We start from the raw sequence: 25,137 nt of genomic DNA on the forward strand, positions 1-25,137 counted from the left end.
CAAGTGACATTGGCTTCAAGCAGGACTATGCGGCTGTGGTATTGTGCTTTCTCCAGAACGCAGGTCAGGCAAGTGCTCCGGATGCCTGTTAGTGTGGATGCAAGAGGCAGATCATTACACTTCCATAGTGTATCTGTCTATTTCTTTCCATTTAAAAAACAGTATTATTTTTCAAATTCTAAAGATAGATTGCTGGTCACTTTATAGGTTAATCCAAACCTACTGAGAAATAGCTAAAGATGAATTCACCAGATATGTAGCTATCAGCAAGATGTTCATCATGCACAAAACTGCAGATCATGAATGTAGCAATAGATGCAAACTAAAGGAAACACATATCCACATACCAAATTTGCTGGTGGTAAGGAGGAACAGATATATTTTCATCATTCATTTATTCAGTCACATGGAAAAGGCAACTCTAAGCTACAGCCCTCCTTTTCTAATCCCCCTGGAAAGCATGGTGGAGTTTTAGCAGTCAACCTTAGCATAAAAATTGGATGATATTTATAAGATATCAGATGTAACTCAACATTTCCTTGTTTGGGATAGTAGCAAAAGACATTGGAAATAAAAGAGCCAGCCATAAATAGAGGGCAGGAACATCTTATATGGTTTAGGAGCAAATACTCTCCTTGACTATCAAGTTCTCCTTGCCTAAAATAGTCAGCTACCCAGAAAAAAATTACTTTTAATGTATCAGACCAAAGCAACGTCTGTGGCTTTGACTTAATCAGGAAACCTACCTGACAAACCCACTCTTTATTAAAATAGTTTCCTATATGTTCTTGTAGGTTGTTGATTTAGGTTTTTTCTGTTTCCTTTGTGGGTCATCAATTGATTAGTTAAAACACAAGTCATATAGGACAGAAAAAATTTGCTCATTCTAATGTATGGTTGGGAGGTTTTAATAATGTACTTGTGATACAGTGTAAATTAGAATGTATTTAATATAATGGCTTGCCTATTTCATAGCAAAGAACTTACTCACTAAAGCTAAAGTTTACATATTTTTTATCACAGAAGCTCACGCATTTGTCCTAGAAAAATTTTTTTCATATTCTTTTGTTTTTAATTGCTTTTCCACTAAATTAATTATGTTACTAACACATCATATTCAGTATGTTCAAAAGTGAACTTATTTTCCATTTTGAACCATGTTCATTTCTCACTTCCTCATCTCTGTCAATGGCACAAATGTTTCTCTATTTAGAAAAATAAAAAAAAATTTATTTTTCTTTCATTGGTATTTAGTCTCTCATCCTACTCCTAGCTCCTTGCCTAGGTTTGAAACAGCATCCTCCTTCTCTCATGTATTTGTTACTATCTAGCATATATATTGTCTGTCTATCCCAATTAAATTATAAACTATTTGGGTGGCAGCACCTTGTCTATGTTTCATATCTCGGTAACCCGAATACAAAAATAGTGTCTGGCACACAAGTATTTGTCATTCAGTAAATACTTGGTAAAAGAATGAGTGAAAAATAAGTCATTATTAGATGGTGGCTAGACCAAATCTGAATTCTATCCTCCTGCTCTTACTGCCCCCAAAATATTACTTAAACGCTAATGTAATTATGCTATTCATTTTTGAAATTGAAACTTTCTATGATTATCTTCTGCTGCATTAAATATAAATACACATTCGTATCTATACATTTTTTTTCGGCTGCTTTGTAATTTTGCCCTCACTACTTTTAGTCAACTTAATTTTCCACTGCTCCCCAAACTTTTTACTAAATTAGTCTCCCTACTGTTCAGAGAAGGCATCATGCTTAACTATACCACTGCCTGTGCTCTTTTTGCCTTGCTTATTTATATTTTCTCTGCTTATTTAAATTCTACGCAGCTTTTTAGACCCAACTTACTTTCACCAATTCTGTAAAGCCTTTTTTGCACTATTCATTGATTTCTCTTTCCTTCTGAACATCTCTAGAATGCACACTAAGTGTCATGTAAATTTTATCATGGAATTACATTATTAAATATGCATTACTCACTGTAAAACTATGTGCTTATTTTATCTCTCCATTAGATATAATTTTCTTTAAATACTCCCTCGACTTCAAAACAGCAATCAAAATTCTAGTCTGAGAAATGCTCAATATGTCAACAATAAACAGACGTATAGTAAATAAATATTTTTAGCCATTAGTATTCTTTTAAATCTCAAGTCTTATATTGAAATACTACTGTATGTATTATCAGGGGTAGGTATCTTCTGATAAACATATACACAAAATAATTTGTTATTTTCTGTGCTATTTCCTCACTCTTTTTCTCTTCCTTTAAGTTAAGAACCTTTTAACTATATTATTATTTATCGACCTGGCATTCTATAAGAAATCACCAGACACTTTCGATTTTTCCCATTCCTTTGACCCCTACAATGAGTCGACTTCCAAATTCCATTACATCTGCCTTGGGAATCAATGATACTGTGATTTAATAAGAAATATATATTTGATCTTTATCCCCAGTTCCCAACACAGAGCTCCTAAAAACATTTGAAATTTCCTGGATGAGAGAAGCATTTTTTGTTATTTCAACCATACATGAGTTTATGTTAATGAAGTGATTCTTGAAGAGTGGAGGCTAGTTGCTAGAGGAATCAGCCACGGGATTAGAATGTTAGAACTTTCAGCCCTACCCGGACCTCTGGGGAGAGACAGAATTATGACTTTGTTATTTTCTTTGTTTGGAGATTAAGCATGATTTAAGGAGATACCTATGAATGCCAAGTTGACTAGGAGTAGACTCTGATGATTATTTTATGTGTCAACTTTACTGGGCTAAGGAATACCCAGATAGCTAATAAAATATTATTACTGGGTGTGTCTGTAAAGGTGTTTCTGGGAGCGATTAAATCTGAATTAGTGAACCAAATAAAGCAGGTGGCCATCCCCAGCGTAGACAGGCATCATACAATCTTCAGTGACCAAACAGAACAAAAAGCCTAAGGAAGGGCAAATTCTCTCTCTCTTCTTCCTTCTCTCCATGAGCTGAGATATTCATCTTCTGATCTTGGACATCTGTTGTCCTGCTTCTCAGACTCTTGGACTCAGTTCAGGATTTACACTATTAGCCTTCTATCCTATTCGTTCTGTTTCTTCAGAGAACCCTAACTAATACACACTTACATTCTACCTTTTATTCATTTTTTTCTTCCATGTTTTATATTACTTTATTAAGATTATAGCTCTTATCATGTTTTATTATAGTCAATTGTTCATATGTCTCTCTCCACACTTAAACTGTGGAGACGTCCATGACTTAATTTTGCTAATTTTTATTAGCACCACCTCAGTGTCAACCATTTGGAAGACTGACTAGATATGAAGGAGAATCTTTTCATATTTTCACTGGCTTGTCTACTAAATTCTAGCACAGTCCTCCCTTTGTAATAATAATGGTATTTGATATTGTTCATATTGAATAAGAAGTTAGTCATGTGTTCTTTTCAATTTCTCTTCAATATTCACAAAATTGTACCTTTTTCTTAATCAAGAACTCATCTTCTATGATAGTGCCTGCCACTGTCTACATTTAACTACTCACAAATTTTGCATTGTCACAAATATCTGTGGGATATCCCTAAAACTATACAGCAGCATCTGAACTGGCAGAAAGAATATGACTTTTACTTGGAGAAAATTATTATTCAAAAAGTAGTATGAATTCTTCTAAGATTAAACACCATATGCAATTTATGAGAAGATGAGGAAATCCCACAAACAAAAGCAATTTATAATTAATACCAATTTTCTCCATTAAACAGCACAGTTACAGAAAGAAAGTTTCTATATTTTTCTGGCAGGGCTGACACTTATTAATGACAGGTTGGTGAATTTCTTTCCGGTATTCTTATTACCTCTCCTTTCATTGTCTATTTTCTGCTCTGCTACGAGTCTTCCTGTTGCCTCCTTGATTATAAAAGCTTTGTTACATTGGCCCCTTTCATTTTATTTTAATTTATTTAATTTAATTTAATTTTAATTTTTATTTTTATTTTTATTTTATTTTTACACAAGGCAGCTCTTGGTTGACCTCATAGATTGCAAGGAACTTGTCAGCTTACACTCCTCTCGTTTTTTTTTTATTTTTTACACCTACAGTACCTGGTCTTCCTAGGTGATCTCCCATCCAAGTACTAACTAGGCCCAACCCTGCTTAGCTTCTGAGATCAGATGGGATCAGCTAGTTCAGGGTAGCATGGCCATAAACATGTTGGCCCCTTTTAAACCTGTTATTCCAGGAAGCGATGAGACCACTTGCTTATATACTCCTCTTTAAAAAGGAGTATATTGCTATTTATAATCAGAAGTTTAGGTTCAAGTGTGTAATGCTGAGAAATTTTTAACCTTTGAGACCCAGCTATCTCTTAGGTTAAATGATGATATCTCTCATTCTTTCCCACATGACAATTGTGAGAATAATATGAGCAATGAATCTTAAAGTGCATTGCAAATGCTTAGGCAGGGTTTCTTAACCTAGCCACTCTTGGCTTTTGAAGCTTAATAATTCTTTGTTGTGGAGAATTGTCTTGTGCACTATAGGATGCTTAGTAGTGAAAGGTAGCAGGACATGCCACCCCAAATGTATTTAGGGGAAGAGTAATGGTATATTGATTATTTTGAGTTATAGGCACTTGCATAAGAGCAAATGAGGAAGACACTTCCTCTGAACTCCTCTTATATGCGTAAAGATAAATTCTCCAAAAGGGACTCAATTGTCATAAATCCTCCACCCCTTGACCCCCAAAGAGTTTTATCAACAAGGAAAGGTTGACTCATAACCATAGAGAAGACTAGAAGTCTGTATCGCACCCAGACAAACTTTGTCACAAACTGTCTCCCATCTATTTTTCTAAGGGCCCATTTATCTTTCCTAAAAGTCATTTATTCTCCCTATACCACCTTCTACCACCCCTTTCCTTATTAAGACCCTGAATTCTAAAATACCTCTTTGAGTTACTCATTTTTCCCTTGGTATTTCACATGTATACATGAGGTATACATGTTAATTAACTTCTGGGTTTTTTTTGTTTTGTTAGTCTGTCTTTCATTACAGGGATCTCAACCAGGACCTTAGGAGGAAAGAAAGAACATTATTTTTCTTCCCTATAGCAGAATCTGGCCTCTACCTACTGGTTCCATTAGCAGTACCCAATCCCGATGTGACAAACAAAAATATCTCTAGACATTGCCAAATGTTTCCGTTGAGGTTATAATCATCCCAGAGGATCCACCCTACTCCACTCTTGATAGCCCTGCCAGGCTCCAAAGAATAGAAACATTAGCCTCCTGGTTGTATTGGCAAGATAACTCTTACCTTTTTCAGCCCTCTTCAGAGGTTGAGCAGAGGCACAGAGCATGCTCAAAATCTGCCCCCTCTCAGCATTTTCTTTGTGGCCTGTGGAGAACTACAAAAACTCTAAGCAGAATGGTCCATTCAAACCCCTTCACTAAGACTTCACCCAACTTTAACATGGCTTCTAGTAGCCTAAGCTTGAGTCCCAGGGACAACCCAGCCAGCCTCATTTTGAGTTTTGTCTGGATAAGCTCAGTGCTGTCAAAAGAATTCGCTATTTGTTCTAGCCAACACCTGACATAGGCCCCTGACCTCCTTTTCTTTTTTAGAGCATTAACTAAAAAAGGCTTATAATTGTTCATCTTTTTCTGTCCCTTTGAGGTGTTTATGTACCTCCTAAAACTCAGGAGTGCCTTTCTCAAGGACCTGAGAACCATTCCTTTGAAATGTAATTATCTAAGATAGGGCCTCCATCTCCCAATGTTTTGGGAGAGAATAGAATCTTAACTTCCATAACCATCAGCTAAAACATACAGCTGGCCTAATTGGCATCTACCCTGACCAACCTTTAGTAATTTTTTACCTCCTCGACTGGTCAAATTTGCACCATTTTCTCTCCCTTTTACTTCATTCTCCCTTTAAAGTGCCAATCACCTCTGAACAAATCAAGGTTAAGTTCACTTCAAGCAGGACACTCTTTTCAATCGCAATAGTATATTGCTGATTAAAATCTGTCTTTATCACTTTAACTAGTGTCCTGCTTTGTTTCTGAGGGACACTACACTATCCAAGAGAACAATATGTTTTTCTTCTTCACTCTTCCTTGTTTTTGGGGAGTGGGTAGGTACAATCCTGAGGTAAAGTATTCAGAACTATATTTGGCTGCTGGTCAAAGCTGCATTCTCTCTCTTTTTTATATATAATTTAAAAAATATTTTTTCAGTTAAAGTTGGCATACAATAGTATATTAGTTTCAGGTGTACAACATGTTGATTAGACATTTCTATATCTTACAAAGTGATCACCCCGATAAATCTAGTACCCATCTCACACCATATCCATATACAGTTATTACAATATTATTAACTACATTTCTTATGATATGCTTTATATCCCCATGACTATTTTGTAACTACTAATTTGTACTTCTTAATCCATTCTCTTGTTCACCTGCCCCCCACACCCCCTCCCATCTGGCAACCATCAAAACATGTTTCTGTTTTGTTTGTTTGTTTTGTCCTTTGGATTCCACATGTAAGTGAAATCATGTGGTATATGTCTTTCTCTCTCTGACTTTGCTCAGCACAGTACCCTCTAGATCCATGCATGTTACTGCAGATGAAAAGATTTCATTCTTTTTATGGCTGAGTAATAGTCCATTGTATATATGTACCATCCCCTCTTATTTATTTAACTATTAATGGACAACCAGATTGCCTCCATATCTTGGCTGTTGTAAATGCTGCAATGAACATATGGAGTCACATGTCCCTTCAAAGTAGTGTTTTGGGTTTCTTCCAGTAAATGCCCAGAAGTAGAATTACTGGATCCTTCTTTGTTTCTTGTTATAGCCTTTTGTTTAAAGTCCATTTTGTCTGGTATAAATATTGCTACCCTAGCTTTTTTTTTGTTTTCATTTTCATAAAATATTTGTTTCCATTCTTTTACTTTTAGTCTTTCTATCTGAAGTATCTCTTGTAGGCAGCATATACAAGGGTCTTTTTTTTATGCATTCAGCCATGCTGTCTTTTGATTGGAGCATTTAATTTATTTACATTTAAAGTAATTGTTGATAGATATGTAGTTATTGCCATTTTATTATTCATATTTTTAATCTTTTTGTTTTCTTTTACTTCTTAAAGAAGTCCTTCTAACATTGCTTTTAATACTGATTTGATGTTGATGAACTTCTTTAGCGTTTTCTTGTCTAGGAAGGTCTTTATCTGTCCTTTGAATCTAAATGAGAGCTTTGCTAGGTAGAGCAATCTTGGTTGTAGGTCCTCACTTTTAATCACTTTTAATATTTCTGACCAATCCCTTCTGGCTTGCAAAATTTCTGTTGAGAAATCAGCTGATAGTCTTATGAGAGCTCCCTTGTAGGTAACTAACTGCTTTTGCTTTGATGCTTTTAAGATCTGTCTTTAACCTTTGGCCTTTTAATGATAATATGTCTTGGTGTGGGCCTCTTTGGGTTTATTTTGTTTGGGACTCTCTGTGCTTCCTGGGCTTGTATGTCTATTTTCTTCTCCAGGTTAGGGAAGTTCTTTGTCATTATTTCTTCAAATAGTTTTTCAATTCCTTGCTCTCTCTCTTCTCCTTCTGGTACTGCTATGTTTTAAAAGGTGGTCTGCTAGATTTTTTTTCCCCCCGAAGCCCTTAAACTATCCTCATTTTTTTGGATTTGTTTTTCTTGTTGCTGTTCTGATTGGTTTTTTTTGCTACTTAATCTTCTAAAACACTGATTCGATTCTCTGCTTCATCTGATCTATTATCAATTCCCTCTAATGTATTCTTCCTTTCAGTTATGATAGTCTTCATTTTCGATTGGTTCTTTTTTTATGTTTTCTATCTCCGTTTTTATGTTTTCTATCTCTTTGTTAAAGTTCTCACTGAGTACATTTACTCTTCCCCTAAGTTCATTGAGCATCCTTATAAGTAGTATTTTGAGCTCTGTATCGGGTAGATTGCTCGTCTCCATTTGTTTAGTCATTCTTCCTTTCAGTTATTATAGTCTTCACTTTCGATTGGTTCTTTTTTTATGTTTTCTATCTCCATTTTTATGTTTTCTATCTCTTTGGTAAAGTTCTCACTGAGTTCATTTACTCTTCCCCTAAGTTCATTGAGCATCCTTATAAGTAGTATTTTGAGCTCTGTATCGGGTAGATTGCTCGTCTCCATTTGTTTAGTTCTTTTTCTGGAGCTTTGTTCTGTTATTTCATTTGGGACATGTTTCTTTGTCCCCATTTTGACAGCCTCCGTTTGTTTGTTTCTATGTATTAGGAAGGGCTGCTATGTCTCTCGGTCTTAGTAGAGTGGCCTTATGTAATATGTGTCCTGCGGAGCCCAGTGGCACAGTCTTCCCTGGTCACCTGAACCAGATGCTATAGGTATGTCCCTAGTACGAACTGTGCGTGCCCTCCTGTTGTAATTGAAACTTGTTTGCTGTTTGCAGATCAGTGAGAGGGACCTTTGGGTTTGTTGGTTGTGAGGATTGGCCAGTGAGGGATTGACCCAATGGAACAGGGTTCACTTTAGCATGGCTTGGATGGCTGCCCAGTCTTCTTTTTTGGATGTGTTGTCCTTGGATGCATCCCCGAGTGGTGCTTCAGCTCGGTCCAAAGTTGGCTACCCAGCGTGCTGGCCCCGAGCCTCCTTGGAAGGGGCCCTGCTCAGGCCAAGTTCAGCTATAGCTTGTGCCTTTCCTTGGGCCACCTGGCAAGAGTCACCCTGCAATCCACAGATGGCTGCCAACTGCTGTCAGATTTATGGCGCCTCGAGAAGCCAAACCAAAAACTGAGGCCAGCTGCCTTTTGTACTAGGCTTAAGGCAGCTCATCAAGAGCTGTGGTGGCACACTGAAACCAGGTGCTGCTTCTTTAGATTTTGCGAACCTTGGAGAGATTTTTGAAAATTTTGAAGCATGGGCCAAGACAGGTTGTTTATATGGAAAAGCAATTACAAGCAGCTTGAGTGGGCCCACAAGTTGGGTGGGGTGGAGTCTCAGGGAATCATCAGGTCAGGGTTCCTGTTGGCCAGGTTGGTGGAGACTCAGATATGGCAACTGCCTTAGTCTACAGGCTTTGAGGCAGGAGAGCCCAACAAAGAAATAATTTATTCTGCCAGCATTTCTGTCTGGGAGAAAGCTGTCCCTTAAGTCTTTATCCTAAAGCCAGACAATTTAATTCCTCCCTATATGTCCCTGGTGCCTTCAAGCTGCTGCCTCAGCTCTGGAGCTCAAAGCAAGTTCATTTGTGAGTAAGTCTGCATGCAGACCCCTTAAGAGGAATGTCTGCTACTCCAGCCACCCGTAGTCTCACTCAGCCATAATCTCTGCTGATTTTCACAGCCAGAAGTTGTGGGGGGACTTCTCTTTTGGTCACTGGAACCCTGGGCTGAGAGTTTGTTGTGGGGCTGGGACCCCTTGCTTCTTCCGTGGGACCTCCACAGCTGAGATATTCCTCCTAATTCTCAACCACTGCCCACTGGTGTGGGACCATTCCATTCTGCATCTCTACCCCTTCTTTTAATCTCTAAATGGCCTCTTCTGTAAGTCCCCAGTTTTAGGACTTCTGTTTAGCTAGACTTTAGACAATTCAATGATGAGCTGTTCTGTAGTTGTAATTTTGATGTGGTTGTGAGGATGCAAGTATAATGTATCCCTACTCTGCCATCTTGACCAGAGGCTCCAAAGTTGCATTTTCAATCCAATTTTATCATCTGTGTGAACCTACCTCTTCTTTGGTTTCAAATTCAGGAATGAAGTGAGATTAACAGAAACTACTAAACCTTACATAAATGTGTTTATGTAATCACTAACTATATTCTACCTAAACTTTACTTTGTAGTAACAATGGATAAGCCACAACGCATTATACCTCTCAAAGACATTTGCCTTTTAAATGGGTGACATTGAGTTTGTAATATTTTTACCGAGAAAATAACTTGCTCTGGTAGGAAGTTTAAGCCATATAATAGCCTAATGGGAAAGAGAATCTAAGAGGGTTGGGGACGTTTAAGGTGTTAATAAGTCTCTGCACTGTTGTATTTACGTTATTGAGTCTGATCTTGTGTCTGGGTAAAAAGTACTGTTTCCAAGGGACTTCTGATTTGCTTTTAAGAGGAATTAAAATTTTTATTAGGCTAAAACTCTTACAAAAATATCTGGATAATAAGAACTATTATTTGGGGGCACTGTTGCTATTATTCCTTTTTTCCCACTATTTGTATATTTTTCACTATACACATGTTTACACACACAAATTTTCCGATGTTCAGATAATCTTATTTTAATACACACACAGAAGTTATATTAAAAGGATTATCTAAACATCAGAAAACGTATTTAAACCAATATAATTATGAAGGCTGTGTATATTAATGTAACTGTAAGAATTTGCAGGCAACATAGATACTGTCCAAAAAAGAAATGCTTCAAAGGTGCTACCAAATGTTTTGATTGTAAATTACAATTTAGGGACGTCATCATATATTAACATAGTCCATTAAATATTTTCTCATTTTTACTGTTGTTCTAGCAAACCAATTTCAACCATTTGTTCTTGCTTTCTTATAAATTTCCAAGCTTAACAGAATGAAAACTATGTTTCATTTTATTTACTATAAATTTCTTCCTTAGTGGTGGCCAACAAGTAGCATAATGCTCACTTAAGAGTTCAAAGTTTTGGAATATATATTTGAGAAATACTTGACACCATTTCTTAAAGAATTTATTAACAAGGAAAAAAAGAAAGTTATATAAGTGGCAAAAATACAGCTATTTAGTTAAATGGAATAGCAGGGATTTTGCTTGTAGATTTAAATAACTAGGATTCACTAATAAAATGTTTCTGTAAAATAAGGTTTTTTATCTGCAATTCAGAGGCAAGAAAAAAATGCATGCATGTGTTTTATCTTGGTCTAGCCAGTGGACAAATTTCAAGGCAGTGTTCAGAAATATGTATTTAAGCTGGAGGGCAACAAGTATCTTTGGAATTGTAGACTTGAAAAAAACATGGAAAATAACATTAACTAAAGTAAAGAATGCTATGGGTTTAGAATGCTATGTCTGGGAATAAAGACTGGACATGAACTGTTTTCATCTCCACAAAGGACTTTTTAATGAATCAAGAACCTTTTGATGGATCCAAGATTATAAACTAAGGCTAAGAAAAATCACTGTGTATCTCTCAAACAATTTTGCAAAAATAAAAAAAAATGATCAATGAATGTTTAAAAGTAATCTCTGTGTAAGCAAAAATATATTTTATAATTGAAGAATTGGACTCTATGACACCAGAACACTGTTTAAATATTTAATGTTATTTTTTGACCAAGTTCATAAAAAGATTAGCAATCTTATTTAAGATGTTTTTTGCAGATTTTGAGCCATTTTATTTGATTCAGTAAATCACTGCCATGAAGAAAGTGCATTTTCATTTTAACGCAAACTTTTAATTTATCCAAGCATGTTAGTATCATGATGAGCTCATTTAGTAGAAAGTATTTAATATACATATATAGTAGTACAGCTGTTTTTGAGCTAACCTCTAAAGAATAAATCCCAAACTATTATATTTTGTTTACACTGGTTGTATGAAACATAACAACTGTTGAAATCATCAATTCAACTTCAAAGGACTCTGTGATAAATTCTTCATTATTTTATTATTTTATTATTATTTATTATTTATTATTTTGTACACCTGAAACTAATGCTATATGTCAATTACACATCAATAAAAAAGAAAATAAATGGAATAATACAATTTAAAAAGTTTTAAGTCTTAAATGATAGAAAATTAATATATAATATTCAAAATAACATGTTACTTCCAAACCTCTTAACTGAAAGCTTATTGTCCTTTTAATAAAAATGTGGTTTGAATGCACATCTTATTTAAATGAACTAAAATTACACTTTCCCAGAACTTTGTGTATTACATTAATAAAATTTGTCCAAGGCACATTTAAAATTTTAATAAATATTAAAAGAGAAACAAACAAACAAACAAAACACACCTACTTAGTCATATACAAGATGCTTTTATTGAGACAATTGAACAAACTTTTAATTTAATTTAAAAATAAATAAAACTTTATTTATTTTTGGTTATGGCCATATTTTTTTCTCCTTTTTACAATGTGGTAGTTAATATTGAAATATAGTTTCTGTCTATTATCCATTTGGTGGGCACCAGTTAAACAAGTTGGAAACATAAAAATGATAATTTGAGCAAAATTTAAATTAGTTGACTCCATAAAATTCATGATGTAGAAATTATTGAATATTTCAAACCAACTTAATTTCTTATTAAAAATATTCCAGTGAAATATTTAAAAAGACTCTTTTAAGTGTTTGATTGCTTCAATGATAAAAATAAAATGAAACATTATAAAATTCATCTAATTCTATAAAAAGTTAAAATATTTTATTATTATGTCTACTTTTAATTATGGCTAGTAGCTATATAATCAAATATATTATTTAAATGATAGCTTTTTTTGGATTCCTGAATATTAAAATTTGCTTGTGTACTAAGGAGGTACTAGGTAGATGTAACTCAGAATCCTGTTGAAGGCAAATTATCTTGTAGAATTACTATTGTAGCTTTAATGCTTAAAGAAAAAGACAGACATAGTTCATCTGAAATATATGTGTAGAAAGGTAAGATGAGTGGAGACTATGAAAAGATTCTATTACATTTGGTTCAGAAGAGAGAATGATATAATAATAAGTGATACAAAGAAGGCAAACTTAGTTGACTAGATTTTGATGTGAGACAATTTAAATGATTTCGATGTGAGACAATTTAAAAAGATTTCAATGTGAGACAATAAAAAGCAACTTGAAAGTGAAGACAGTAAACTCATCTGTTTAGTAGGGGGGGAAAAAAAACTCAAAAAAAGAGAGACCATAATTTTAGAAGCATACAAATAATATAAAAAGTAATTATCTAGTGAATTTTCAGGAGTAGGGGAGGATATATTGGATTGTAGTTTTGTACAAAGAACCAGATGAAAATTTTGAATTAGGTTAACTTCTAATTTTTAACAGGAAATAATGTTTGTAATTTTAGTAGTTCTTTATTAAATATGTAACATATATAATATATATGATATATCTATTTATCTATAATTCATGATTGTATATGAAAAATTGATTTCACAAAAATAATTTTAAATCTTCAAAGATTTTGCAGATATTGCCTTTAGACATTAGGAAACTTAAAACACTACTCTAAAAATGTTGTATTTTTTTTTTTTTAATTTTTTTGGAATATGACAAAAACCTTAATATTTGACTAGTTGTCAGGTTGTGTAATTTGTTAATGCATCTTGAAACGTACCAGATGAAATTTAGTTCCAAAAAAAAAGGAAAAAATCTTTTATAGCACTGTAATTATGCTACTGAGCTTTTTGCTAAGTGGAATAGTCTAACTTAGAGAAGCATGAGAAAAAGCACTGTTAAATAGATATGACTGCAGTGTACAGTTAAGTCCATATTTTCAGTGTTTTTCACTTAAATTACAAAATTCAGGGAGCCATAACAACTGAGAGCTTTCTATTTTTAAACTAAATTTAAATAAAAATAAAAATCTTGAATCTAGCAGATCCTCTACTACCCAATCTCAAATATTCAAGCTGTACATTAAAAAAAAAGAAATGTAAGAAGAAAATCATGAGACTGACATGGCTCATAGTTACTGACTCTTCTTTTTACTAGAAGACTTATTATCTTCTTTAGAAGGAACTGTTTTGCGTAGCATCCTTTATACCAAATCCAAGTTCACCCAAAGAACTGATTGAAGCTATTCACTGCTTACTTCTCAATATCTAAAATTTCCATTATCTGCAGTACTCTTGGTTCTTTTTACTTTAGTTAAAAAGGACCTCCTCTCCTCAACAAGATGGAGAGGAGCTATAATATGTTTAAGTGGTAGAGTCAAAATCTGAGATCCATAAGTAAGTTTTCAAAAATTTTACTGGCTTTACATTCTGGATAGATTGTTCTGAGGGGACTGCTAAGGCAAGGATTTGATGTTTTTTGGTTGCAGTTCCGGCTATGGCTCAGCTCTTTCTTCTGGTACGTGATAGATACCTCTGCTCTATTTGAACATAAATGTTTTGAATCATTAAATATTGAGATGTGTCCAAAGATAGACCTGTTGCCTATAAGAGAAAAAATTAAATTTGGTTTGTGTAGGAATAAAAAAATTTCATAGTTATGACATTTTTCTTTGTCTTTAACAGTCTTCTGGTTTGGAAAGAAGTTAAGTAGCCTCCACCACACTGCAAATTTAACCCATACTAATTGATTCAAATTAACTTCTATTTAAGTAAGACTGGGTTTTTATTGTTTTTGGTTTTGTTTTGTAATTGAGTCATAAATACCATTGTTGGTACTCTTGCCTCATGCAGGTCCTCTCATTTAAAACACTCTCCATTCTCTTTTCATTTAATTTTTCCAAGCATATTTTGAACTCCACTTCTCTGAGGCCTCTGCTTCGGAATTTAACCCCCATTGACTTCTCTACCATTCCAGGCTTTATGGTACACACTGTGACATTTGGCTTTAGGTTACCTTTACACATCTTTTACTTTGTAGTTTCACCAATCATGCTTTCTTCCACATGATTCTTGGCTCTATAAATATAACTGGTTAGGTGATAGATAAGCAATGACAGATGGCTTCCTCCTCAATCATAAGCACAATGACATACAGGAATCATTTTCTCCTCAATGTTCTATGAAGACCAAAGAACTAAGAGCAGAATATTCTCAGGCACACTACACAAAGAACCTACCTTTATAGCTCTAGAAAATGGAAGCACAGGCATTCCATAGGTTTCATTAATTTTAGATGTAATATATGTAAATATATAAACTTTAAAAAATAAATCAGCATAAATATATTTTAGACTGTTATGTAGTACTAAAGTTGTTTCTCCTTTTAGTCTTAGTTATTTTCATCACTTTTGCTCCCATTTAAAAACTATATTTAGTGTATTTCATTAAATTTCATGTTACCATTTTTTCCCTTCTGCTTAAGAAATACTTTAAAATAACTTAGGAAATTCTAATGTCTCACTATTTACGCACCATTTTTTTTTTAGTGTTTGTTTGATTAATTATTAAATAATTATTACATTCCTCCTAAGAGTCCACACATCCACTCTATCAGAAATTCTAGGACTTTTGGCACACATTTATTTGTAAAGCAATAAGTTATGTTTATTTTGGTAACATGTGAGCTTATATTTATTTTTCTAAGATAGCGTTTGATAGACAAATTGAACTTTAGACTTGGGGAGCAGAGACTCAGAATCTATTACCTACTATTTACAATTAAACAAACTTCTTTTTTTAAAAGATCATTAGTAAGTTGCTTAACTCTTTTTGGTTTTGTTTCTCCTGTTGAATTCAGTAGAGATTAGAACTTTAACATTTTCTTTTTATAGTGGGAATATGAATTTTTAATCTTTAACTTGGGAGTTCTGTTGAACCAGAACAGGCTGTAGACCATGTCATTGCACAAAGGACAAACATAGAAAGCAGGCTTTGATGCTCACTGTCAATAACCCCAGGATTATAGGTCTCAAAATATGAGACAAAATAGAATAAACACTCTCATGACCACAGAGTTGAGGAACCTGGGTAGGCAGAAGGCTTACCCTGAAGTCAGAGATGTTGATATTTTTATGTTCTGTGGTGCACCACTGACTGATGTTTAATACAAAAGAAGATATTTAGAGTTCCGGGAGTAGTCATTTTAATCAGCCAAAAGAAACTTATGCAATATAAATAAGAGATAGAGCTCATCTCTGCATTATTTCTCTATTGTAGACTCTTCCTTCTAACACTTTCACCTAAATCCATTGCTTCAAATAGAATTCACATGCAGAGGTTTTATTCATTTATATGTCTAGCTCAGACTTCTTCCCTTAGCTTCCATCTGTTACATTGGCCCAGCTACTTAACATCCTCTTGAATGTCTCAAAGCCATCTCAAACTCGACATTTTAAAACCAACTTAGAATCTTTCCTCAGATCTTCCTCTAGTATTCTCTCAGTAAATGGCACCACTACACATCACTTGCATTAAGTCAAAAATCTCAGGATTACTTCCCCAATCTAATATCCAAATTTTTCATCTTATTCTGTCATTTTTATCCTGTAAATATCCTATGTATCCATATTCTTATCTCCTTTTCATCCTCACCACCCTAGCCCAAACTACTACTTACAATGTCTTATTGTCTCTTTGTATCCAGTCTTGTATTTCTCCAACCCTTTATCTACAGAGCATCCAGAGTGATCTATTTTCATAGGGAAAATCTGATCATATTAACACCCACATTGAAAATAATTTGTAGCAAGATAATATTTTCATACCCTGCATTCTATCTGTTGGTCCTTGAAATTTTGGGTCATTTGGTTCATTTATAACAATGCATTTAGATTGAATGCACTGGTGATATGGTATGTGTGGGTTAATAATGAAGAAAGAGCAGCGTTTATTTCCTTAGATACAGTTGACAACAGAGGACACCTAAAAAGTAGACACAACTCTGGGGATGGGATATAAGGCAAACTTATATTGACTGAGGAATCTTAAATTGATAAAATTTACAGCTAATTGATACTGATTAAGTATTCTCCGTCTGGCGGGATAGGCTTAAAATAGAAATTAAGATAAACTAATGAAAATTACAGAAATAACATATGTCTTCACAATTCAGTCTGTTGCCTTAAATTCATACCTGCTCTACGTTTTGGTGACTTCCTAGTGCTCTCAGTAAGAAGAGAGAATCCTTGAACGTGCCAGTGAAACCCTTCCTGGATCTGATCTGGCTTTCCTCCAATGTCATCATCAACTACCACCCTCATTACCTTCACTTCTCCAAACACATTGGACATTTTTTAGTTAATCACCCCCTTCCAGCTTTCACCACTGCAGGACATACGCATTGGTTTTCTCAGTCCTTAGTTAACCCTTATTCTTTTGGCAGATCTCAGCTAAAGCAACCACTCCTCAGAGATGCCTCCTCTGTCTTCCTCAACCAGACCCAACCCCCTTATGATATCATAACATATCTTACGGTACAATGTACCTCTCCTTGGCAGCAGTGGTTACAGTGTCATTTGGATTTTTGTTTGCTTGCGTCTTTGACTAATATTCATCTCCCTCAAAGATTCTAAGCTCCATGCATGCATGGGTCATGTGTTTCATTTTCACCTTTGCCTTCAGCATAAGTACTGGCCTAGCATATAGCGGATCCTCACCAAATGTCTGTTGACTGGATTAATGAAAGGGGACATAAGAACTTATGAAAAGGAGACCATTTTCTTGAGGTTTTAATAAAAGCTCTTACATTGGTAGGGAGTGTCAATATTTGATAACAATAGATCAAACATGTGAAATAGGATGAAGGCAACTCTGGTACATGTTTATGTGGGAGGCCATTGTTTTTCAGAGGGAACCCAGTTACTTATATCAGTTTGCTAGGACATTCCAACTCTATCCTTGCTTTCATGACAACTTGGTTCTTGGATTTTGCTTCTGAACTGCTCCAAGATTCTTATCCTACTCAGATCTGGGTGACTTTCACTGCACTTGGGCTCTGGCCACTGCCCTGGTTAAGCATTGAGGGTCCTCTGTACTCTGCCTTCCCTCATTCTGACTTTGCCTTCTCACTTCCATCCCAGTGCTGCTGGCACTTTATTCATGTTATTTTCTGAGATAAGATAGAGCCCCATATGTCTGTGAATTCTTACGGCAATTGTACTAGGGAGAAAATAAGGGTGGGTTTGAGATGCATTGTGACACTTGTGGGACAAGGCAATGGTTACGATAGAGTTCAGCACTGTGTTTTCACATGTAGCCTTTCCAGATGAGGTTTGTGCGTATTTAAAATAAGATTGCTGAATAGAAAGAGATTTGAAGTTTGTTCAAAATCTTCAACAAAGATAACCTTACTAAAAGAATTGACCATATCAAATAGAATAAAATAATGTATTAATATGTCACTGGTTAATGAAGTTTCTGGTGCCTTTGTTATGAAACATTTCAAATTATTAAGCATAAACTTAGAGATAAAGCATGAGTAGTAAATTGATGATAGACACTGTTAGGGAGAGGAAGAGATATGAGTATGGGGAAAATGTACATGGGTAATGATATGAATACATGACTAATTAGTACTCAGCCTCTAATTAGCAGAATATTGTGACACTTAACAGTTTTTGTTTGAATTTCTGAAAATACTCTGGTAATTTGGAGTGAGATCTCTGAAGAAAAATCCATTAGAACAGGATATGAGACACTTTAATTATATAATTTCTTTTGATAAGAATAGCACTAAATGACAGCCTTAATATCATGGGATTCCCCACCCCCAAATATGATCTGAAGCTTCAGGAGGTTTATTTAAAAGAAAATTAAATAGATTGTCTTCAGTTATAAACAATAGACTAGGGAAACACAGCTTCATTGAGGGATGCAAATGTGACCAGCAGAGGATCAATTTGGCCTTATTTATCATTCACTTATTAGGCTCCAGAGGAAAAGATACCCTAACACATCTTTTCTGAGGGAATGTGGTACTTGTTCACAAGAGTGGCTCTCACAAGTATCTAGCAACTGGGGACAATCCAAACACCCTGTCAAAATATATTTTATCCCGTTTAGCCAGTCTCTCACTCAGAAGCCTATTGTTTAGGAAGTAAGAGATGTTTTGGGGATCAACGAAACCCATCTGTCAGTTACTGGCATAATTAAAGTACTCTCCTGACAGCACTGAGTACTTGACTTAAAAACTCTATGCCTTTTAACACATGCTGACTATTGCGTATAATATAATTCAGTTTAGTTTGTTTTGGGACACTTTCTTTGCCTGGAGACCATCTATGACTTTTCCTACCTCCATTTTCTTTAATTGTCCCAATTTCAGTCTCTGTATATGAGGCCGGTAGCCCAGCACGCTGTCAATGAATGTCTCTGATTGAGTTTGGGAGAGGCAGGCTCTGGCTGAGTTTGATCTAAGAAAATTTCAAAGACTTTCCTATCTATTTGGGGCCTTCTAAACGATTGACTATCTCCATTTGGTCAGAAACCACAGCTTTGTGGACACACAGCTAAAGAATATGTGTGGGAAGTCATAGCCCTCCACATCAAGCTTCTTAAACCACTACTACTTTCTGCTAAATGGCTTCATGCTCACATTTTCTGAGTCTTTCTGTTATCTTTGGTTTCCTTTTTAACTTTCCTATTTCTAACATCCATATTCTTCCACTTAATTTATATCGAATCTGTAATAACAAAGAAAGATTAGAAATATAAAATACAAATTATAATGTTAGAAATTTTAAAAGGGATTATCAAAGACACAGGATTAAGAGAAAGGTGCTATTGCCACTGCTGTGCCCTTGCATTTTCAGGGTTTCTTTACTTTTAAAAAACATTTTAATAATCTCACTTTAAACTTCCAGATGGTCTCTAAAAGCCTATAGCCCACTAAGAATTTCATTTTACTTACACTTTATACTATTTTTCTCTTACTCATATTACTATTTTATTCCTTACATATGTGCAAATATATCTAATAGAGCAGATTGCATAATAGCTCACAGATTTATGTGAATGAATGGGTCATTTTTAAAAGACGACTGTAAGCTCATGATTGTCTTCCAGAGCATGTGGTCCAGAGCTGGGCACATAATTACTATCCATAATATATGATATATATTATATAATATATCATACATTAATATATATTATATATTATATCCATAATATATGATGACTTTCACTATAGCACTAAGCTATGGACATTTGCATAAACTGATACCAGTTATGACATGACACCAACCAAATTCTTCACTAAGTTCAAGCTGCCAAAGAAATTTCAAGAAGTTTTTTTGTGATCCTGATGAATTCTGAAGCCATGTGTGAGAAAGTTATACATTTGCCAACATTTTCAGCCTCTTGGCATCTAGCAATATGTTGAATTTGCTTGTTAAGATGGTCAAAAAGCTTTAGCTATTTGTCTTAGCTCTTCTCACCATCCACCTTGATTGACACCCCTTTGTTCTTCCTATGCCCAAGATGCAGCATGTGTTCCTCTTATCATTATGAAGTTATTCAAGCATAGGTGTGGTGTGGTAATTTCCTCTTCCTGGAGATGTTTCTTCTGTGGAAAATGTTGAAAAATATCTCTGTGTGCTGAGTTTTCTTTGCCTGCTTTATAGAGTTAGGCAGATCACACGCATTTGAAAGGACAATACTTGAGGTATTTCTCTTCTGCACACATGAGTACTTATCCTTATTTAAGCCACCACTTACATCACTTCTGTTGAAATAAGTCATTTTCTGTTTGTTAACCCCCCTAGACCAAGGGCCTTTATGTTTGTGTTTGGAATGTTTAGAGTAGTTCCTGGAACGTCAGTACCCAAGAAATATTCATATACTTCTGTACTGAATTGGAATAAATTGAAAGATTGGTGGTGCTATAGACAGAGGAAAGCAGATTGGGCTGGTAGTGAGGGAGAGAATGGGGATCTTACTAGACTGGAACGTGACAATTCTAATGGTCCTATGGGACATCCTGTTGGAAGGATTTAGTAGGCAGTTGGTAATATGAGACTAGCTTGAAAGAAGATCAGTGTCATTAATTTAGGAATCTTCATCTGATAGCCACTTGAGAGTATATAGAACCATTCATGGGAGAGGGAGAATGTGGACTGGCTGGCTTTTTTCAGGAGCTTGCAAGGGACCATAAGCCTGGTAGCAGAAACAGTTTCCAGAGCCTACAGTTATCACTGTAATCAAGAAGTTGTGGAAGTAAAGAGAACTTTTCCGGTGACGTGTGGGTTTTGAGATGTTTTCCTTATGAAAGCGATGATTAATTATATTTGTGATAAAAGTAAGCACATTTTCTGGTTCAAAGCATGGGTAAAAAGGCTTGAGTAAATCAGAAAGAAAAAATATTAAGGACGGAGAGGAACATTAAACTCAGTATCAAGAGTTTGACCAGGGAAATTCTGTGTGGGAATTTTTGCTATGTGATTGACAAGATCTCTCATGGTGACTTTTAAAAATTGAGAAACATGAATTATAATATTATAACTATTTTGATTCTTAATAGAATGATTGTACCAATAAAGCACCAATGTCAAAGAGTGGTCTTTAGTAGCCTGCCACAGGACTTAATTTTCAGCTATTCTGCTTAATAATTTTTATCAGTAACTCAAATCAAGAAGGGCATTTAACACACTCATTAGTGACACCAACCTTGGTAGCAGAGGTAGATGATGGTTGACAAAATTAAAAATCAAAATCTCAAAATCTTAACAGGTAAGACGGAAGAGTTAAATTAACAAGAAAACCAAAACTTACTGCTTTTGTAGTATTAGATGAAATATTTTTATTGTCACTTAGTATATAAGCAGGCCTGTATTTTTGTTTATGTTTTACTTTAATGGAAAACTTTGGATTCATATTACGTTTTAGTTGCTCAAGCAGTTGTACAGTCCTGGACAACTTACCCCCAAATCCCGTTATGTGAGAAAAATAAACTTTTTCTTGAAACTACTGTAGTTGAGTTTTGTGTCACCCATCCTAAATATTATTCCTGATTGAGAGATAAAATCTAGATTATTTAATCTTCACAGCAACCCAAAGAGATGGGTTTTATTTTAAATCTCATTTTTAAGCTAAGACAATTCAAATTTAGAGGTTAAGTCTCTTGCTTTAAGTCATATAGAAAGCAAGTGGGAAGCCTGCATTTGAACTCAGCTCTGCCTAATTCCAGAGCTCATGCCTGCTCTTCACCACCGAGGAGTAGTGTCTGCACAGTGGTAAAGAGCAGGAGCTGTGGAATCAGCACATAGACAGCTGTGCAACAGAGTAGCTGTGTGACTGGTTTCTTCTTCTCTAAAATGCAGCTACTAATAATGCCTAGCTTACTTGGTCATTTAATGAGTATCTATCATATATTAGGTACCAAGCTAGGCAAAGATGGACAGCAGCAAACAAAATATTAATTTATTTTCCTGCCTTCATAGCATTTACATTCACTGGAAAGTGACAAGTAAACTGTACAGTATATTAGATAATGAGAAGTGTAATGGAGAAAACTAAAGCAGAGAAAGGTATGAGAGTTCTGAGCAGTGCAGGTATGACTTCCATTTTAAAATATTATAGTGGAGGAACTTCTACCAAGAAAGAGACATTGGAGAAAAGACCTGCTAGGGATGAGAGAGTGAGCCAGGCGATATCTAAGAGGTTTGTCCTCACAAATGTGCCATAAACGGTCAAAGCTCTGAGGCAGGGATGTGCTGGCTGGTTCCGGGGATGAGTACAGTAATGTGGCTGCAGTGCCATACATGATGGAGAGAGAAGTAGAGGATGGGGCAAAGAAGTAATGAGGAACCATGGCATCTTGTAGACTATTTTTAAATTTGACTCTTAGTGAGGTTATTGGAATGTTTTGAGCAGAGGCGTAACATGATCTCACATATCTAAAAGAAAAACAGGCTACTCTGTTGGGATAAACTATAGGTTTGGCAAAGATAGAAAAAGGTGCAAGGTTAAGAGGTCACTATAATGGTCTAGTTGAGAGAAGATAGTGCCATGTTGGTAGCAAGAGAGTTGGAAAATGGTCAAATTCTTCATGTATTTCCAAAGGTATCATCAAAAGGATATGTTGATATATTAGATAAGGGGTATGAGAGAAAAAGAGAAGTTGGTAATGCTCCAAGGTTTTTGAGCTAAGCAAATAAGTTGCCATCAACTGACATGGGAAGGGCCAACATTGAGGGGCATTAGGTTCTCAGTTTTGAACATATTGAGACTGAGATGCTTTTTAGGCATTTAAGAGAAAACATTAAGTAAGGGATGACTATGAGTCTGGAGTTCACAGGTGAGGTTTGCACTGCAGGCATAAATTTGGGAGTCCTCAGTGCATGGATGGTGTTTACAGATGAAAGCTAGGTGAACTAAAGAGAATGACTATAGCTAGAAAAGAGAATGCTTGACTAAATTCAGGGATACTCCAGTATTTAGAAGTTGGACAAATGTAGAAGAACCAGCTAAGGATACTGAGAAAGAGGGCAGTCATTAGAAGAAGAACCAGAGAATGGGGCATCCTAATACCAAGTGAACTGAGTGTTTCAAGGGGGGAGGGATCAGCTATATGAAGTATAGGTCACATAAGATGATTATTAAGAATTGACTAAAGAATCTTGGCAACTAGGAGGCACTGGTGATTTGAAAAGAGCAGTTTTGGTGGGGTCCTGGAGGTGAAAGCCTTTGTAAAATGTGCTAAAAAGAGAGAGAGGGAGAGAAGGAGGGAGTGAGGGAAGGAGAGGGAGAGAGACAGAGAAAGGGAGAGGAGAGGAGAGAGGGGAGGGGAGAGAAGGAGAGAGTCCAGTAAGCTGAGAAATGAACCAGTAGCTAGAGAGATATGTGGTCAAAAGAGGTTCTTTGGTTTGTTTTTAAATAAGAGAAATTATAGAATGTTTATATGCTGCCGAGAATGATTTAGAAGTGGAAGAAAAATTTAAGATTTAATTCTGAGGATTAACTCTGGCGATGTATATAAAACACTTAGATATCACATCACATAGATTATTCCATAGGTACTAAGCATTAGTATTATTCTCTATTATTATCTTCTCCCAGAGTGTTACAGAGTAACTGTTTATGGTGTTGTGTTGTAACTATATAGATTCTCTTGCTTTTTATTTATTATAAATTTATTTTTATTCAATGTTCTTAATATTGCATATTAAAAATACTCTATTACTTATTTTACATTTTTTTATTTAGGTCAATCCTTTCCACAAAATTTAATAATTCCCATGCCCCGCTGCAATTATTTCATAGTATATACTATAGCTATACATCTGCAGGTGAATTATTTCAGATTGATAAATCTTGTCATTTTGAATAGTTGGTACTCACCTTGAAAACATGTCAGCCATTAGCCTAGGACACTCAAATTCTGATTGAAGTGTTCTATATGAGCTGAGGTGATATAGGGAGCCAAGGAAATATATATTATTGAAACCTTGAGCTAACACTATTTGTTATAGGGGAGAACCTTCTAGATTGAGACTATATAGAGGAAATACATTTTGCACTATAAGAAAGGTGTGTAAAATATTATAATAATGAATGTGTTTCTTTATTAGGAAATTTCATCTGAATTTCACAGTATATCTTAAAAGATGGAATTTGTTGTGTATCTTAATTATATTTGTCATTTCTAAGAATGCAGCACACCTGGATATTCTCAAAGTGATGAAAACTAGTGCAGAATTAGTACTTCCAGATTCTTGTCTGATTTAGTTATCCATTGCTATGTAATAAATTCCCTCAAAATTTAACAGCTCAAAAGATCAATAAATATCGATCATCTCACACAGTGTCTTTGTGTCAGGAATCCAGGAGTGGCTTTGCTGAATGGTTCTGGCTTTGGGCCCTTCATAAAGTTGTAGTCATTGGAAGGCTTGATTGGACCTGGAAGATTTATTTTCAAGGTCTTGGCAAGTTAGTGTTGGTTATTGGCCAGGAGTCTCTGTTCCTTGCCATGAGAATTCTTCCACAGGCTGCTTGAGCATCTTCATCACGTGGCAGCTGACAGGCTATAGAGAAAGTAACCTAAGAGGACAGGCGATGACACAGCCTCAGATATCACACTCTGTCATTTCTATTTGTTAAAAGATCAGCCTATTCAGTTTAGGAAGGGGAATATTAAATGCCAGGATGTAAAAATCTTGTAGGCCTGTCTTAGAGGCTGGCTACCACATTGCCTCATAGGACTGTATGGACCATGGCATCAAATGAGCTGAATAGTTTAGCTATGGCTGAAGGTTCTGTCTTCATGTATATGTTATCTTTCTCTATTTTTATTATTATAATTAATGCCCAGCAATCAAAATGGCTCTACTATCTTCAGAATATTCAAACTGTATGAATATCGTTGGTGAACATATCAAGCAAGGATAGATGTATTATGTGTCTTATTTCTTTTAAAGAAGAAATAACAAATCATGTAGAAAGCATTGCATGTGAGTTTAAGTCTGTTCTATATATTATTGTGTTG

The 25,137-nt window shown here is 35.2% G+C and overlaps 1 pseudogene; it reads right to left on the bottom strand.

The window, feature by feature from the left end:
• Positions 1-4,109: 4,109 nt before the first annotated feature.
• Positions 4,110-4,227, bottom strand: LOC112474863 (annotated as a pseudogene).
• Positions 4,228-25,137: the final 20,910 nt, after the last annotated feature.

This window comes from Pteropus alecto, unplaced genomic scaffold, assembly GCF_000325575.1.
Source record: "Pteropus alecto unplaced genomic scaffold, ASM32557v1 scaffold7, whole genome shotgun sequence".
Lineage (NCBI taxonomy): Eukaryota > Metazoa > Chordata > Mammalia > Chiroptera > Pteropodidae > Pteropus > Pteropus alecto.